The 17,994-nt window shown below is 45.0% G+C and overlaps 2 protein-coding genes across 3 annotated transcripts in view; one reads left to right on the top strand and one right to left on the bottom strand.

Annotated features, from left to right (window-relative positions):
• The window catches only part of Ogg1 (8-oxoguanine DNA glycosylase), a 70,670-nt gene extending 57,349 nt beyond the window's left edge, over positions 1 to 13,321 (top strand). The window contains exons 8-10 of one of the 2 annotated variants that reach the window (XM_055063603.2): positions 7,018 to 7,128; positions 11,917 to 12,101; positions 13,047 to 13,321. The gene's annotated coding sequence lies outside the window, so the exon portion shown is untranslated. The remainder of the gene's footprint in view (positions 1 to 7,017; positions 7,129 to 11,916; positions 12,102 to 13,046) is intronic. The other variant, XM_055063604.2, reaches the window with a different exon arrangement.
• The window catches only part of LOC126548015 (N(G),N(G)-dimethylarginine dimethylaminohydrolase 1), an 85,423-nt gene that overhangs the window by 28,893 nt on the left and 38,536 nt on the right, over positions 1 to 17,994 (bottom strand). The gene's annotated exons all lie outside the window — the stretch shown is intronic.

The following is a 17,994-nucleotide window of genomic DNA, read 5'->3' on the forward strand; positions in this document are numbered from 1 at the left end:
ATGGCTCCGGATAACTTTATCTAGCTCGCCTGGGGATGACTAACGTGCACTTTGATCGTAGAGTCGTACGTGGGCCGGTAAATTCCTCGTTGGCGTTTCATAATACTCGCGCGGCGCGCTAGCGCTGCTTTAGAAGTTGGCGCCTCGGCGTGATTGTATTTCTTCAATAAATTTTAATTACTAGTTGTAACACCTTGTCATTATTTCGTATTATTGACGGCGCCTCCAGGGCACCAAAGCGGCAACGGGAACACCAAAGCTAGAACCAGGGCTGGATGGGGCTCGCCGAAGCCTGTGCATGCCAAGGGGGTATAAGATCGCGGACAGCCAATTTTGTATGCGAACACTCCCTGCGACGCCTGCATTATTGTAATGTCACGTGCTCTTCAGAGGCCTCCGTTGGCCATTACATGTGCCCTCCTGGAGCAGTACTTGTAAAAAAAAAAAAACAATATATCGTCACGATTACCAAAGCACCCCGCAATGAAAAAAACGGCCCTGTTGCCAGGCATTGCTGACTGCACACAGCCGTTCCAGCTGTGTGCGGTCAGCAATCTCTCACGCGCCGGCCGAACAAAAGTATCCTGCAGGTACGTAAATGAACCTACGAAACCACGTACACATACTTTCACGCTGTCAACACCTGAAACTTTGGTAATTACACGCGTGTTTGAGTACACCGCGTGCTTGCGTCGTGTTTCAGCAACACGAACTCTCAACGTCGCGCGCTTTACGCCTTAAATACGCCTTGAATAATGGTCCTTTTCTCTATTTCTTCCGCAATTCCAACACGAAATTCTAAAGGCCAGTTACCGACTGACGAAGAAAGATCTTGATTGAGAAAACTGTTTCGCAGGGCTCGAACGAACTTTTCTGCGGATTTCCTCCCGTAGCGTGTTAGCCGTCGTCTGCTACGGCAGGCCCACCACCGGCGGCGCTACCGTCGAGGCCGCGCCGAGCGGAGGAGGAGGGAAGTGAATGGCGCTACTTTGGGCGATTGAGGGGCTTTATAGAAAAAGGCGCAGCAGCGCCACCGGCCGCGGCTACTGGCATTTGCTTCAACCGGCTGATTGCCTCTCCGTCTTGCTCGCGCCACTAGGACATTATTCTAATACACTATAGATTAAGAACTAGAGCAGTCGGTGCAGTGCTGCGGTCGTCTTGCTCAGTGGCATGTTGTTTCGCGTCGTCATGTTCAAATGTCTCTTCAGTTTACACGCCCGCTGTCGTTAGCCTGCGTAATGGCTCACATTGGGCGAGCAGAACGCAGGATTCGAAGCCTGCTTGAAGGCGAGGAAGTCCTAAACGCTGGTCATCTTGTGTGCTGGGGCATAAAAGCGTGCACGTCGACGTCAGTGACTGTTGAAGGCCTTTGCATACAAACTTCGCTGCTTCGAAGCAAACCACACGAGCTGTGGTTTCAGTTTTACCGCGACGGTGTTGAGAGAAGTGACCGTGCTTTCTAATTGCTATTCTATTAATATGACCTCTTTGAAGGGTACCATGAGCTTTTATACGGTGTGGTGCTCTCTGCAATTTGTTACTTAGACCGCTTGAATAAGCCGCCGTGTCGAGAAAAAAAAACCTTCCTGGTGTTGCGCGACCGAAGTCCTTTACATAGACGTCGTGAAAAGCAGCCCTAAAGCAGCGTTTTGTGTGCAAAAATTTGTCTAGTTAGCCTGTGTTCACAAAGCTGGATGTTGAACACGAAAAGTAAACAAAAAACCATATCTGACCGCTTTTGCAAGCTAATACGATGACCATTCACCCTTGTAATTTAGTTATTGCGCTTTATGCGTGCTGTGCAAGCTGCAGTCTTGCGGTAGTTTTACAGCCTGCGCGAGTCCTACCGCGTCTTGCCCATAGACAGATCAAGCGATACATAGCCGATATTTACCGGTCCGCGGCAATGCTCGCTTCATTCTTCCAGTTATCTTTATAAAATAATATACACGCAGATCAGCTGAGGGTTCGCTACGCGAACACTGCACATCAGTTTAACGTTTGTTGGACTAGGATTTGTTACCTTACGAGTGCAGTCATGCACGCCTGTGCACACGTTGCAGCCGCGCATCGAAGTGGCAGACGAGGTACGAATTCCAGGTCCCTCTACGCCTGCGTCACTTTGCTTCGGTGCACAAATGAGAAACTCATCTCTCTGTTCGAAAATGGTGGAATGTCAAGCCAGCGTTGCAGAGCACGAACGCATGAGCGAGAGCAAGAAATTTTGAAGCAGGTACAAGGCTTTACGGAGAATATTTGCGCTCTAACGTAGCCGCAAAGGCATGAGTGGCAAGAACGCAAGCATCAATCATCCTACAACACATTTGAGTTAACATTGCGCATTATTTCTTTCCCTGCACGTAATATAGTGTTATGCCTACGTCTTTATGGAGGTGCGTCTATCCGCGATTTCAAGTGTTCGGAATCGTCACTCATTTGTCGTATTCAAAAAAAAAAAAAAAGTCATCCGGCGTGAAGTGCGCACTGCAAACCTTCATCGCTTCTGTGACAGCTTTGCCGATCCGCATCTTAATAATCAATTTCTTCCTCATGGACGCAGCCGATGGGAATGAGTGAAGGCTCACATCACCTACCGCATAACTACCGCTCGGCACCCATTGCGGCACGCAGCAAATACGGTTACTTCTATGTTTGCTCATTCTGAGAATGTTAAGTGTCCTTCAGGATCCCATGGGAGCTTTGAACGCGTTAAAAAATCAACCAAAAGTGAAGGAAAAGCGTAGACAACACCAATACGCTACGCGAACGGGCGGCAGCCAGAGGCGAGTATAATCTTTCGATTCTTTCCGGCTGCCGCCGCACGACGGCGCCACCGTACGTGAAAGTTGCGAATTGCGTACGCAGCAGTCGTTGGGTAGAGGACTCGGAAACGTACAGATCCTTGCTCCCGCATGCCTACTGGCAGCCTCTGCCGCAGGCATGAACGCTAGTCCATCAGTTTGTTCAAGACGAGCCAGAATCGGAGCCAATGCCCGATTACCGCACCTGGCGAACTGCGCGTCCGTGCTAGCTTGTGCTGCCTTCTCGGCCTAGTAGCTTGCAGAGCCCGTCACGTACTACGCGGGGCACTCAACACAAAGGCGCAGATTTCACGTGCGTGCGTGAGACGCGACGGGGCTCCCTACGTTCGGCACAGGCGCATTTTGATCCCGCAAGATCTTCACATATACGTAGCGCTTCTACGTACGTGAAACTAAAACCATTTTTATAGCAGTCGAGAAATGCATTTGAAGTTGCAAATGCATTTGAATGTCATCGTGGCGCGCAGTTCAAATATCATTTTGGATGTTCACGTGGACGCCACTATTTCCGATTTTGGGGCCTACGACGCGCAAACGCGGCTCTTCTCAGCGAGCCGCAGTGCGCTATGCCAGCGGACTCGTTGCGGCAACCCGCGGCGGCCGCGGTATCTGCGCCACGTGGCAGACCACAGCTACGTGCAACTGCGGCGTTTGGTTGGTGCATGAACGGGCTAGAGTGCGCGCTCGCGCTCATATGCTCCTGGCTGGCTGTGCTACGTGGTGTGCACCGGCTCTGTTCTGTACCAGCTTGACCGACGGATAGTGGCTATATCTAACTTGATCATTCTGAAGCGCTATCAATAGAGTTTTAGAATAGGGGCCCCAAAGAGCTTCGCGGGTGTTAGCGTTGGGGCACGCAGGAGTGAAAGTTGCGAATAGGGCTTTGCGTTTGCAGATAGCGTCTTGCGCTGACAGCGCCACTACGGCGTCAAAGAAAAGCTACTAGAAATAATTAAATAAAATATACCATCTTATGATATGAATAGTAATTTTGACTTGCGTGTATTCGCGTTTAATTACAATTTAGAGGTTATTCTTCAAGCAGCAAACAATTAGTTGTGCTTAGTTTGGAGCAACAAAACCAACTTTACGTGCCTTCACCAGCCAAGCTTAGCCGTGTTAGGCCTACGAGCCATAAAATCCACGCTCGAATTCGGAATCAGCGGCGTCTAATGAATCAATCTTCATAACACACGCTAGTTGAGAGAAAGCGATAACTGCAGTCACTTCTCCTAGCTTGCGAACTTCACGCATTACCGCGAATCGAACCCAGTTTGGTGCTAGGTTAGAACCGTCGCTTCGATGGGTGCCGCCATGTTTGTTGACGCAAAGCTTTTGGGAACGCTATTTGAGCTCCCGCTAAATCGGCGAAATAGCGTTCCCAACGCAAGACCCAAACGCAGTTTGCGTCTCGCGCATGCGCAGTGGCTTCGACGCTATTTCTTTGGCGCCCCAAAACGTTTGGGGCCCCTATTCCAAAACTCTCTAATAGCTCACTACAAAATAGTCTGCCAAGATGTCTCACCAGGAGCAGCCAGGAGTGAGCGCGCGCTGGCAAATACGCGAGTGGTCTGACCTTAAAGGGACTGACAACCAATTTTTATGGTACCCGTATTTTTTTTTTTTTTTTTTTTTTAGCGCAACTGAAAGCTTATTTGTCTGAGTGTCTGATCATACAGTGGTAATGCGCAAAGCGCTGTGGAACACTTTCTCGCAGAATTTTCCGATCTGCTTTAGGTATGTAGTTGTACTCAAAAAACATGCTGGGAACAGTGATAGGTTACCGACATTGGTTGGAAGCAGACAAGTGCGGCTCTAGCTGTACGAAGGTAATATTTTGTTTATCAAGCCCATGTTATTGTGGTTCATGTTTTATGAAGCGTTAAATTATTTTTCCAAAAGTAGGTGGTGTCCGATTCTACGCCCCAGCGACGGCTCCCGCCAAGTAACGAACCGATCTCGAAGGCCGTGCTTTTGCTGGCTGAATGCGCCAGGCTTTTTTAGCCAAGTGGTAGGATATGCCAGTAGTATACGCCAGGAGCTAAAGCTTCCTCTTAAGAGGAAGCTTTAGCTTCCTCTTAAGCTTTAGCTTCCTCTAGCTTTAGCTTCCTCTCTTTAGCTTCCTAGAGGAAGCTAAAGCTTCCTCTAGGAAGCTTTAGCTTCCTCTAAAGCTTCCTCTTAAGAGGAAGCTTTAGCTCGGGCGCTCCTATCCAAATACATGTAAAAGGAGAACTCGTTTTTCTCGGCAGCCACTGCAACAAATTTGACGAGGTATGTTGCATTTAAAAGAAAAACTTAATATCTAGTGACTGTTGGTTTCGAATTTTTGAGTTAGGTTGTAAATTTTTGTTAAAATTGGCAAAAATCGAAAATAAAAAGAAACGAAACTATCAAGTTTACAACTCTGTAACTCAACAACTAAAAATGATACAATTCTGGGAAATGCATCTAATAGCACATCTAAAGCGAACAAAATTTATATGTAACACATGAATATAAAAAAAAATGTAGTAATATGGAAATACAGCTTTTGCAGAACCCTTGTAACCAACGTAAGATTCATGTAAGATGTAAAATGATATATCGAATTTGTCCGCTTTGAAAAATCTAATGGATGCCGTTTTCAGAATCGCGATATCTGTTCTTGATGCAGAGCTATGAACTTGTAAACTTCGTGCTTCTATTCTTTTTTTTTTCAAACGGTCGAATATTTAAAAATCTTTTTCACAAAATTCAAGCGCTAAATAGAAATTCCGCTTCCAACAGTCGCTAGAAATTAGGGTTCTCTCTCAAATACAACAAATTTCATTAAAATCAGTCCAGGGGTTCTCAGAAAAATGTTTTTGCATTTTACATGTATTTGAATAGGCCGCGTCGGAGTTTGGGCCGGAGCTAAAGCTTCCTCTTAAGGCACGGTCGACCGCGGTGCGCCGTGGGTTGACGTCTGCTACGATTTAGTCGAAGCGCCATTTGTTTCGGTTCCTAAGCTGAGCACTCCAGTTATGTTTTTGCGATTGAGTGAAGAGATCGCGTCCATGGCCGTGACGGCGGTGGTTTTATGGAAGGCACTTAAAACATGTCTTTTTGCCTCATAACACTGACAAAAAATCAACGCTCGAATAGAACTTGCACAGCGAGAGCGGCAGCAAACTAAATAAAATTAGGGTATTGAACCGAAACTGAACCTAAAATTAAATAAAAATAAAAATAGAGGTGCTTGGTTCAGGTTGGCCACCTTCTCTGAAACTTTTTACCCATGCACTACTTGCACTTATGGCTCAACCATGCCACCTGCATGCAAACGCAAACAAACTTGATGTCATTTTATAAGTAGCAGCACCATTATTATGTTGTCACCAACTCACCTCAGGAAGGCATACATGTTAGTAAATACTCTGAGCGTTTGAAATTGGTAACCGCCAAACAGTTCTCCGGAGGGCGGAGAAAATGAAGCGCTTCCTACCTGGACGGTTGTTCTCGATCACATTGGTATGTAAATTAAAGTGCTATACAAATCAAGAGTTGCTTCCGAGGCGTGCTTCCACACTGGTGTGCGTGTGTGTGTGTGCACGCGTGTGTGTAACTGTTGGGGGCCTGAAGAAGCATGCGTAACTTTTTTTTCTTTCTGTTTTAAATCTTTAGTGGAGCGCAGGACCGCTGTCTAGTTTTCGTACAGAATAAAGTTACGCTGCTTTCCTGCAATTAAATTCAGATTGTGCAAACGAACGCAAACTTGTTCAAACCTTGATTTTTCACTCTGGAGTTGAACAGAAACAAAGAACCGGAACGAAAAAAAGTTTCAGCTCTACCTTCTGAAGTTTAAAATAAAGTTCTACGAGCCGAAAAGCAGCAGACTAAAAGGCAGATAATGTCACCGGAGTGTCGTTTGCAGCACCGCCATTGGCCGTGTGCATGAAGCCATGTCAGACCGGAAATGTCAACCTACGCGATGTCATTCGTATATCAGTGCTATTTGATTAGCGCGGGGAATTCGGTAATGTCCAGTGGAATCGATCAAGGATTGTGCGCCCTGTACCTGAGTAGTAATGTTTTCGTCATTTTATTCCAGCGTCGGTAAATGAACAATCGACTCAAGCTAGCGCCGCAGTATTTTTCTTCCGCGGAGCGCATCATTGCATAGGTGTGCATCTATTTCGCGCAAGTCAACTGGTATGCTCTTGTCCTTTGGCAGCAAACGGAGCGACAAGCCCAACTGGTGGAAGAATCAAAGTTCATGTCTAAGTACCCGGGGAGAACAGTGCCCGGAGGAGCTCTGGTTTTCCAGAAACGACAGAAGAAAGGGGTGAGACTTGCAGCACAGTATCAGAAAGTCAGGCTGATGGGAGAAGTTCGCACATGAGTGAACTGCTGGAAGTATACGAACTGGCTCATACATTTTCACACGTAAAATGTCGCCAAATTGTCTTGTCGCTGCACTACGTACCCGCAGAGAGTTTGTAGAGCTGGCGTTAAAATAGCCACACAGCAGGAGAAAGAAAAAAACTAAGAAATGCATTCCGTTTGCTTTGCAGAGTTCATTGTGTGCTACTTTGTTTCATCCCGTCCTAAAATATGGTCAAATCTCAAGTAAAGGCTTTTCATATTTTGTAAATCGACAGAGGTGTGCAAACAAGCTGAATTACATTAAAGGGACACTAAAGGAAAATATTAAGTAAAGCTAAAGTGATTAGCGCTCGAGAATCTCTAAGGCATCAATATTATCGTGAACAGAACCTTAATAATCGAGAAATTGAGGTAAATGCAGGACATAATTAGCGACTCCCCCTGGATACTTGCCCGATGACGAAAACACTTCTCAGTTAAATTCTGTCACAAAACGAAATAACATGCTACTTGTCCTGTTCTATTTCATCTTTAGAAAAAATAATTCATTGAGATTACACTTGACAACGTCGAAAGGTGTCGTTTTCACTCGACTCTGCGCTGCCCACACTTTCGCGTTTCAGTAGTTTCACTATCGCGCAGTATTGCGCTGGTTTTGCTGGCTCTTGAAACTTGCACAAACTGAAAGCAGTAGAGAATTCAACTTCCATGTGATGTCGCGGGATGCCCGAACGGTCCACGAAATTTGACCAAAAAGCAGCTGCAACGGCGAATCTACTGCTGTCTTGGCTCGGTTTCTCCATGGCCACGCGTTTGCGCTTTGGGCAATAGACCATACCGCTGTCTGTCGTGCACCGTTTTACTGCCAGACGGTAGCAAAGGGCGGTGACGGTGTATACGGCGTCACCCCTCCCCCCGGTTGGGTGACTGGAAATATGAATTTCGAAAAAGGTATTAGGACCCTCCAGATGCAATTTTCTCGTAAACCTAGTATTCGCACAAAACAAGCGTTGCGAGGTTTCTGGAATGGTATTTAAACAGTCCACGTTGACTTAGTATTTGCCTTGCCTTTAGAGTCCCTTTAAGCCAAAGCTTCATGTTATATAGTGTCGGCAGATGTCTGGCACCAGATGCATCAGACGGTTTGTAAGTAACGTACGTAATGGCAAGCTCATTTTGCCAGCTTTTAGTGGCTGTCATTTGCTGAATGGGAAGATGTACTAAGATAAGATATGGAATGGAGTCTGTCTCAAGAAATGCATTGTAATTTTTCAAGGTCATGACTCGTAAGACAATCTCAATTAAGTGCCAAAGATGGAGTAATTGAAGGTCAGGTGAATACAAAGCTCGTGCAGAAGCTGAAACAATTAGCATGGGACAGCGTTTGAGTGTTTTTTAAGTGACAGTATGAAAACAGTCCATGCGGAAACAGTAAGAGAAGCAGAGCGAGCGAGAATAACGTCAGGTTGACTGTCTATTATAACAGATTACTCAAGGTTGAAAGAAATCAGAGTGCATCAATTTCATTTATAATGTCGTCTTTGGGGATAAGATGTCCAGCAGAGATAATTTAAAGGCCAACTGCAACGAAATTTTGAAGAGCGTAGAAAGGCTAGTTTTAGATAGTGTAGATAAAATTTTGCACGGAGGCTTCTCTTAGACTCAAATACGAGTGAATGCGTCACGTGAACATGTCAGACGACTGGTTTCGAACACAGTTCATTTATCGCAGCAGTCCGATTTGACCATGGACTGCCCAGTGAACCATGCTGGAGTGAGAGGTTAGGTACAGGCAGACAAACAATACCGCAAAGTGGGTGAAGTTCCCAAAGAATGCTACTCGCATATAAAAGACGCCGTACCGTTATCGGTCGCAGGCATTCTCGGCATTACATCTGGGACTGGGCATGCAGCACCCAGGGTGCGCTGAAAATCTCTGAAGACTGCGGTCTGGGATCCGCGTCATATCCGCTAACCACCAGGTGCACACATTGTCTGCTTAGGTGTTTATATTTAAGAGCTCTTGAGAAACACATGCAATTATCCGGACTGAAAAGGTTGCTGCAATAGTATACAGGGTGTCCAAGCTAACTTTAGCCAGAGTTTAAAAGATATGCCAATGCTTTCTAAGACGACGCGACTAAATGCATGTTGCTGACTATCATATGAAGTAAAACTAATTTTTTATTCTGCTTACCTGCATAATGAGTCAATATTAATTAACCAAGTTCTGAAACAACGAAGTTGGGCAAAACATTCCAATTAGAAAGTTGTAGAGCGGTTTACAAAACGTCTGATTAAACAGTTTGTAATTTCCTATGTTTTTTTTTCGATTACTGCAGATGTCCGCGAAAAAACAAACACATGTGACATGCCTGCTTGCACGCCGTGATTGCAGTGTTTCCAAACATTCCGCGTACAAATGAACATAGCATTCAACAGGGTGCGCTGCCGCGACAGGGCAACGACGTAGGCGTTGGCTGTGCGATTGACACCAGCAACCGTTATCGCTTTCACCGCGATAACGTTGCCCTGTCGCCTTTTAACTCTCTCCGTACTGCACCCATTGTGCATCGTTAGCCTGCTAACGATGATTTGAAACGCCACTTTCGAGAGCTTTCGTGCCACTCACGAACACACTGCGCTATCGGACGTGAAGAACTATATTTTTATTTTACAAGCAGTTTACTTTTTTTTCTGCCACGCGGTGATTTTTGAACGCGTTTTGAAGATTTCCAATCGTCAAAGCAGAAAGAAAAAATGGCCGCCCGCTATCGAATGCCTGAAATGCCGCTTTCGAGAACATCCGCGTCGCTCATGGACACACTTCACCATCGGACGTGAAGGAGAAGCTATATTTTTGTTTTCTAAAGCAGTTAGATTTTTTCCAAGAGGCGGTAATTTATGAACGTGCTCCGAAGTTTCGCGATCGTCAAAGTAGGAAGCAAAAATGGCTGCCTCCGGGAGCAGCGCTCGCGCACCGAATGATCGCAGATCTCGTGATTTCGCTGCGTCTGCGGCTCATTCTATCGATGGATCGAGCAGCAGTGAGTCTGAAGATGCTGCCTTTTCGTCGGACTTGGACTCTGAGAGGGACTACCGATGCAAACCAGCCCGGGACATCGGCGGCCACAGCCCGGCACGCCCAACTGTAGTGCTCGCAGTTAAAAATTTTTCGTTGAAGAGGTATTCCACCACAAAAATGTATTTTTTTCGGAGATAGTGCCTATTAGACGGCAATATATTTTGTGTCTCAATTTTTTTTACATAATTTTCCTAGTAGATACAAGCGTGTCTTTAGAAACTTTGTTCAGTGTTATCTCACAATCTTGATTCTGGCAATCTATATCTTTTTTTATGACATATATCTCGTTAATAAAACTTTTATGCGTGAAAAGTGCATTCATTCTGCTTTTTGTTTATTTATTACATAAAATATTCAGTGTAGTAGTTCCTTCAGAAAAGAATCTGGCGTAATCTACAAAAACACCTATTTTTCCCATGGTAAGGAAAGAGTAAGCGGCAGCACACTCGGCTACATGCTATGTTCGTTTGTACGCGGAACGTTTGGGAGCATTGCAATCATGGCGCGCAAGTGGGCATGTCACGTGGTGTTTTTCTTTTGTATTTTGCGGGCATCTGGCAGTAAGCGGAAAAAAACTAATACGTAATAGATCGAAAATTATAAACGGTATAATCGGACGTTTTGCAAACCGCTCTACAACTTTCTAAATGGAATGTTTTGCCTAACTTCGTTGCTTCAGGAGTTGGTTAATTAATTCAATAATTACGCAATTAAGCATAATACAAAAAATAGTGACTTACTACATACACTAGTCAGCAACATGCATTTGGTCGCATCGCCTTAGAGTGCATCGGCATATTTTTAAACTCTGGCTAAATTTACCTGGGACACCCTGTATACTACATATTTATATCTAATTTAGCCTAAGTGATATTTCGTTGCATTTGGCCATTAGTGGAAAGACACCTCACAACAGTAAATTGCTATGCGAAAGATCCATGTACCAAGTTACAACATATATACCTGATATATCATAATGCCGATTCATTGCCATAAATGATTAGCCAATTTAGCAAAATTAATTTTTTCATTAACTATATGCAAAAGTGTATATAATGTGGTTATTCCTCTTCAGATACAGCAGTAAAATTGTGGCTCTGAAAAAAATATTGCAGGTAAATTGAATGGATGAAACCGTGAAACCTCGCTAAGTGCACATGAAACACATTTGGGCAGGAACAATTTCAAACAGTACCTGCTCTGCACTTTAGTGGGAAATCTAAAGGGTTGCCACATTGCGAGTGAAACAATGGTGATAGACTATGAAATTGTATAGCCATACCTGCCTGGGCAGACCTAATTACCTTGCTTAACAGATTTTACAGTTCTTTAAATGCTAAAATCGGGACCGGTTCCTTTTCAGCTTGGCTACATGGTTTCTTCTAGGCTGGTATCTGCACATATTTGTGAAACAAAAAATATTGTCAACTAAACTGGTTTGGCAAATTACACCTCTGGAATACTGGAAATGTCATTCACCATGAGCGAAGTGTTTCTTAACCAGAAAGTATGCACATATGAAAAACAGGCTTTAAGTTCCCGTGCTAGCTCCTCGTAATGTAATGAGACTTGAGCAGTGCCTGCACAAGCACTAAATGGCTCAAAAAATGCAAAAAATAAAACCTGCGATATTGTTTTTTTTTTCTTATTACATGTGTGCAGCAAGTTTATTTCGACTCGGGAGACTACTACATGGCCAAGGAAAGAGGCCAGAAAGTGGTTCTGCGGGGGCTCCCCACCATTCCCCAAAACCTCACGGGAATGGTCATCACCAAAACAGAGTCACTGCTACCGCGCAAGCCTTCGCCGGTGCAAAGCAAGCTGGCCTCGGAGCCTTTTCCTAGAAGGTTCAAAGTGGGGGCTGCCCACTCTATACGGGGCTCTACGTGACATGTCATGAAACTCTCTTGCTGTTGCTGCCCCCAGAGGTTGGACACAACACTTGGGGGCACTCGGATGATATTTTTTGCTCGCAGCTGGAAGCAACAGGGGCCATTGAACCTAAACTGGTCAGATGCTTATGAGGACAACCGGTCCACTTTTTGCTTGCCTTGGTGAGACTGGACAAACCATTAAGACCAAGCCATTGATCTGGTGTTTCAAGTTCAAAAGTACATGCACTAGTGCCCGTTTCATTCATTTCAGTCAATTTTTTTCATGGCATATCATGCTTGGGCCTAATTCACAAATCTCTCATATAGTTGATCATAGTAATGTCTGTAAAAGTTGCAGTATGAGAGGCTCACCTCGTTCAACAGCTGGGGTGGGAGCAATATTGAGCAAGCTATTCTGGAAGAGGCAACTGTCTACCCTATGGCCATATGGGCCCATTGTGCAGCTTCAGTGTTGACAGACTTCATCAAAATTCATGCATCTTAAAGCTCTTCGGATGCCCGTCTTCAAATTAGGCCAATTTACACTTGCAACATTCAAACAGCATTTCTGTAGAGAGATTGAGGCACTCACACATTTAACTATTGTGATATATTGGTAAATAGTATACAGGTGCAATATATTACCAGTGCCAGTTGAACTGTAACTTTTCAGATGATCCTCCCTTGCCATTTGACCTCTAGCAAAGTAAAGTTTTTGACAGGGTGTTGCAAATGAGTTGCATTTTCTGCACGACAAGCTCAGGCATATGTCAGGATTTACTTTTTTAGCCACACTTACATAAAAAACATTCTTGCAGAAACACTTCATTGGTAAAACAGACTAAAAGCAGAACAAGACCAAATGCTGGGCTTTCCTGCAAGATGTGCAAATGATCATGTTGGCCTGCTTTCTTGCAGCAAAAGTGTCCGAAAGGAGCACTCTCCATGCAGTGGCACAGACTCACTTCTGGACAAAGAAGACAAGGAAGATGCAGTTCCTGTTGTGAACCCATAGTTTGCCTGGTGCCCCTAGTTCCTTTTTTCAGTCAGTTTTACATAGACTGTTTTGGCACCTTCTTAAATGCCATTTTTCCCATTGAATAGTTGTTGGACTTGCAGTTTGTAGGCCTGAACCTGCCCTTTATTTTTAATTAAAATAAAAATGAGCTTGGTGAGAGCTCAGTGACATTTTACCTATCAGTATCGCTGGCTGTTTTACACTGTGTTGCCGATCTACAATTGGGTTCCACTTACCAGTACATTAAAGCTATACTGACTGCATACACTACAAAAAAATATTGCAGGTAATTATCTAAAATATTTCAGCACGAGAAAAAAAGCCATAGTGAGCACGGATAGTCGCCAAGTCTAATCCCCGAGTGTTGTTTTTATAATTTTAACTTTTCTGGAGTAATATTAGTGGTAAGTATAAGCAAGCAAATATCATTTCTATGGAGCATTTATCACCTATGCATCACAATTGCATACCTTATAATGTGATCTTCCACAGAGCATATTTTCCTGTGATCCATGCCATTGGTGCAGTAAATAAACAATATCCAGATTATTTTTTTTTCCATATCAACGCCCATTTGCCATCTCTTCTTGAATCAACAACAGTGAACACACTGCAGAACGAACCACTGTTTTGATAAGCTGATGAAGAAACAATGCTGGGAATTACAAACACAATAAGTATGATCTCAGCTTTAATACCAATAAGAAATCAGCACATTAAACTTATGGCTGCCTTGCATACAGACTTTCCTGAAGAGAAAAAAAAAATATAGAGACAGAGGTACATGCATACTTGCAGCCACTGCACCATAATAGCTAACACAGGGGTCTTGTGGCTTTTACACCGATAAGCGAGCCTGTATGCCAAATCTGTGAAAGGGTGCAAGTCATTCTGCATCGCAACATAGTGTGACATAGTTTGATTGAAAAGTTCATGAATCCATATTTCTGGACTTCGCATATGCAGCAACTTGTGCATGTCCTGTTGTGTCAGTGTGGTGTGCAATTGTTACTGACATGCTAACTCTGAGTGTCTTGCATGGCAATGTAAGCAGGTATCCACCAGCAACGCTGTTTATATTGACAGAGCTTGAAGTTGATTTGACTGTCGCAATTTTAAACAGCGCAAGATGAGTACACATACACTACCTTATTAATTTTAACTTTCCTTTAGTGAAAGCTTGCTTCCCGATAGCCTTGGAATAAGAAACAAAGCACGGTGGGTAGACTACACAGCAAATGGTATTTTGTAGCAGACATGAAGATTATGTAACCTCGACAAGGATGTCAAAAAAATTTAATTCTGGGGTTTTATGTGCCAAAACCACAATGATTATGAGGCATGCTGTAGTGATTCACTTCGGATTAATTTTGACCACCTGGGGTTCCTAAACATGCACCCAATGCATGGTACACAAACTTTTTTGCAATTTCTCACACATTGTCTTATTAAGTGGTATTTTTGAAAACATCTGCAGGCTTGCCTTTATCGTTGGGGGGGGGGGGGGGGGGGGTGAGGAAAGGCCCACAGAAGACCTCAGTTGCCTTAAACTGTTATAGGTCATTTTTCAGCACACTGTGATGGTTGAAGTCGGGCATGAAATAGATGGTAACTGGCCCATGCCGTCGTCCAACTTATCCACGCTGATGACGTTGTTTAAAGGAGGGACTTGTTCTCATAGAGAACGAGGAATATGGGATTTATTTACAGTATCTACATGAGAATGTTACAGTTCATCAGTCTAACATGACTGAAAGAGGAATGCACACTGAGGAACTGCCAACGGCTCCTTAAATACACTCTGTCCTCCGTAGATCCCTCCCTAGGTGAGGGAAAACGGCAGTTCGCCGACCAATTCAGAGCGTCCAAAGTCATCGTAGCCAACCCGCCTTTGAGGGAGAGGGTTTACGCACTCACTTCCGCACAGCTTGCACTGACCACGCCGCGGTGAGTGGGTTCTGGCAGATACGGTGCCAGACCTGAGCAGGTGCCTTTTTATCCCAGAGTTGACCTTGCAGTCAGTGGCAGCCGCGTCTGTCCATTGACTGATGATTTCTAAGCTGCGTGAGACGGCACCCCAAAATACCTTCCAGGAGCTCCCCTGCTTCAAACAGACCTTGATGGTGGTGCTGTACACACTAACAATACTTGCTCCGCCGACTGCGTCTAGCCATCTCGGCGCCTAGCCATCTCGGCGCCGTCCCTCGGTTGACGCGGCGCATTCTTGTCTTCACAAAGCCAGTTGTTGCTGCAGCAGACATCCAGGCGCCGAATGGCTGGGGAAGCAGTGCATTGTCCTCCCTACAAAACGAGTCGCCACTGCAGCCATGGTGGCGCCGATGGGCTGCGGACTGACATCTGGTCGTCCTTTCAAAGCGAGTAGTCGCAGCAGACCGGGTGGCGCCTTTCCGTTCGTCGCTTCCCGGAAGATCGCCAGCCCCCGCCGGTGATACGTAACAACACTCTACTTTAGTAGTGACACCTCATCTATAGGTAAGTTAATTAAAAGTTAACTAATTAAAGGTAACTAACTTGTGTAAAATGAGAAACATCTACAGCATGAACAACCATTAACATGCATTGATTCCCATTTGTGTAATCTTGTCTGTGCTTAATTCTTCATGACATTTAGTTTCTATAGTGAAGCTTCTATAGGAGTCCATATGTTCAAAACATGAGGGTTCATTAGAGGTTCGCGGGATCTAGCAACATGTGTGCATGGAGGGAGGGGACACTTTCGGTGGAACAAATTAATTTTATGGGTCCGCCATTAGGCAAGTACTGATGTCCCACAACTCAATGAGAGTCTGCATTCAACCAGGCTTTGGCAATTGCCAACTCCACTTGATTGGCGCGTCGAGTTGAGGTTAACTTATGGGTGGGGAAAGAAGTGCAGCGAAACACCAGCCGCACGAGTGTGGTGTCGCTATAGCTAAAGCCCCTCCATACACATTTCTGCTGGCAGCAGTGCACGGGTAGAGGGGCTTTAGCTATCGCATCCTTGCACAGAACATTGTTTCTCTGCATACCGAAGGACGCTGAGCCCGTCGGCCATATGAAGGCAGCTACAATGGGCACTTGTCCTGTATTTGTAACTTGCTACACTTCTGGCCGAACACATTAACTTTCGTAATAACGTAAAACACAGTGGTCATTGTACACCACACCTTAAGAAAATTCATCATCATCATCATCCGCCTGGCTACACCCACTGCAGGGCAAAGGCCTCTCCCATACTTCTCCAACTACCCCGGTCATGTGCTAATTCTGGCCATGTTGTCCCTGCAAACTCCTTAATCTCATCCGCCCACCTAACTTTCTGCCGCCCCCTGCTACGCTTCCCGTCCCTTGGAATCCAGTCCGTAACCCTTAATGACCATCGGTTATCCTCCCTCCTCATTACATGTCTTGCTCATGCCCATTTCTTTTTCTTGATTTCAACTAAGATGTCACTAACATGCGTTTGTTCCCTCACCCAATCTGCTCTTTTCTTATCCCTTAACGTTACACCCATCATTCTTCTTTCCATAGCCCGTTGCGTCATCCTCAATTTAAGTAGAACCCTTTTCGTAAGCCTCCAGGTTACTGCCCCGTACGTGAGTACTGGTAAGACACAGCTGTTATACACTTTTCTTTTGAGGGATAATGGCAACCTGCTGTTCATGATCTGAGAATGCCTGCCAAACGCACCCCAGCCCATTCTTATTCTTCTGATTATTTCAGTCTCATGATCCGGATCCACGGTCACTACCTGCCCTAAGTAGATATATTCCCTTACCACTTCCAGTGCCTCGCTACCTATCTTAAACTGCTGTTCTCTTGCGAGACTGTTAAGAAAATTCACTAGGAAATAAATATTTTAAAAATAAGATAAAAACTGCTATGTTCTTAATTATAAGATACGCTGGGCTGCTAAGCATGAGGTCACGGGATAAAATCCCGGCCACGGCGGCCACATTTCGACGGGGGCAAAATGCGAAAACACCTGTGTACTTGGATTTAGGTGCACGTTAAAGAACTCCAGGTGGTCCAAATTTCCGGCGTGCCTCATAATCAGACCGTGGTTTTGACATTTAAAACCACATAATTTAACTCCTTATCAGTGTTTGCCATTTTCTCACCCATCTAGTCGCTCTTCAATCGCAACTCCCACGACTTCCCTTGTTGATGTCACTGACAATAGGTTCTGGCCCGGTTTTCACCCAAACTTTCGCGGCCCGTATGGACGGACCTAAGGTCGTGTCTGAGCGGAGCGGACTAAACATTGAGTTAAAACAAGACATACAAAGCACTCAAAGTATCTGAGATAAAATACTAAATACCAGGTAAAAATTTTACTCAGTAGAGTAAGATTCCAAAAGCATCTGAGTAGGAAATATTAAGAAAAAGTAAGTCCGAGACTCCCTAATGGAAATTATCGCAAATGTGCGCAGCTTACGGTTGTCGCTAAGACTAGCGCACTTCCATTTGTTGCGCGCCGCTTTAATAAGCTTCTTCAGTGCAATGCTCTATCTGCATGCTTTCCCTCTCTTGCTGCAGGGACGAGGAAGACAGCATTCAGGCACCCCCTACCTTTACACACAGCACAGCATAGCACATATCGCGTCACACCACTTGCCCATGCATTGCATCACCACCTGCTGCCTTCGTGACTGTCGCGCTGGCAGAGCCTAGGGCACAGGCCCCTTAACTATGGCATCTAGAAGGGGCAGTGTGATGGGTGGGAGTGAGGAACTGCACGAAATGGCAATGAAACATGGCGCCCTTCTTAAAGGGTACTGTATGTGCCGGGAGGTGCATACGTATAGGCCACTTTTTTCTTGGGACTGCCATATTGTGTAGGCAGTG

Source organism: Dermacentor andersoni, chromosome 1 (genome assembly GCF_023375885.2).
Source record: "Dermacentor andersoni chromosome 1, qqDerAnde1_hic_scaffold, whole genome shotgun sequence".
Taxonomy (NCBI): domain Eukaryota; kingdom Metazoa; phylum Arthropoda; class Arachnida; order Ixodida; family Ixodidae; genus Dermacentor; species Dermacentor andersoni.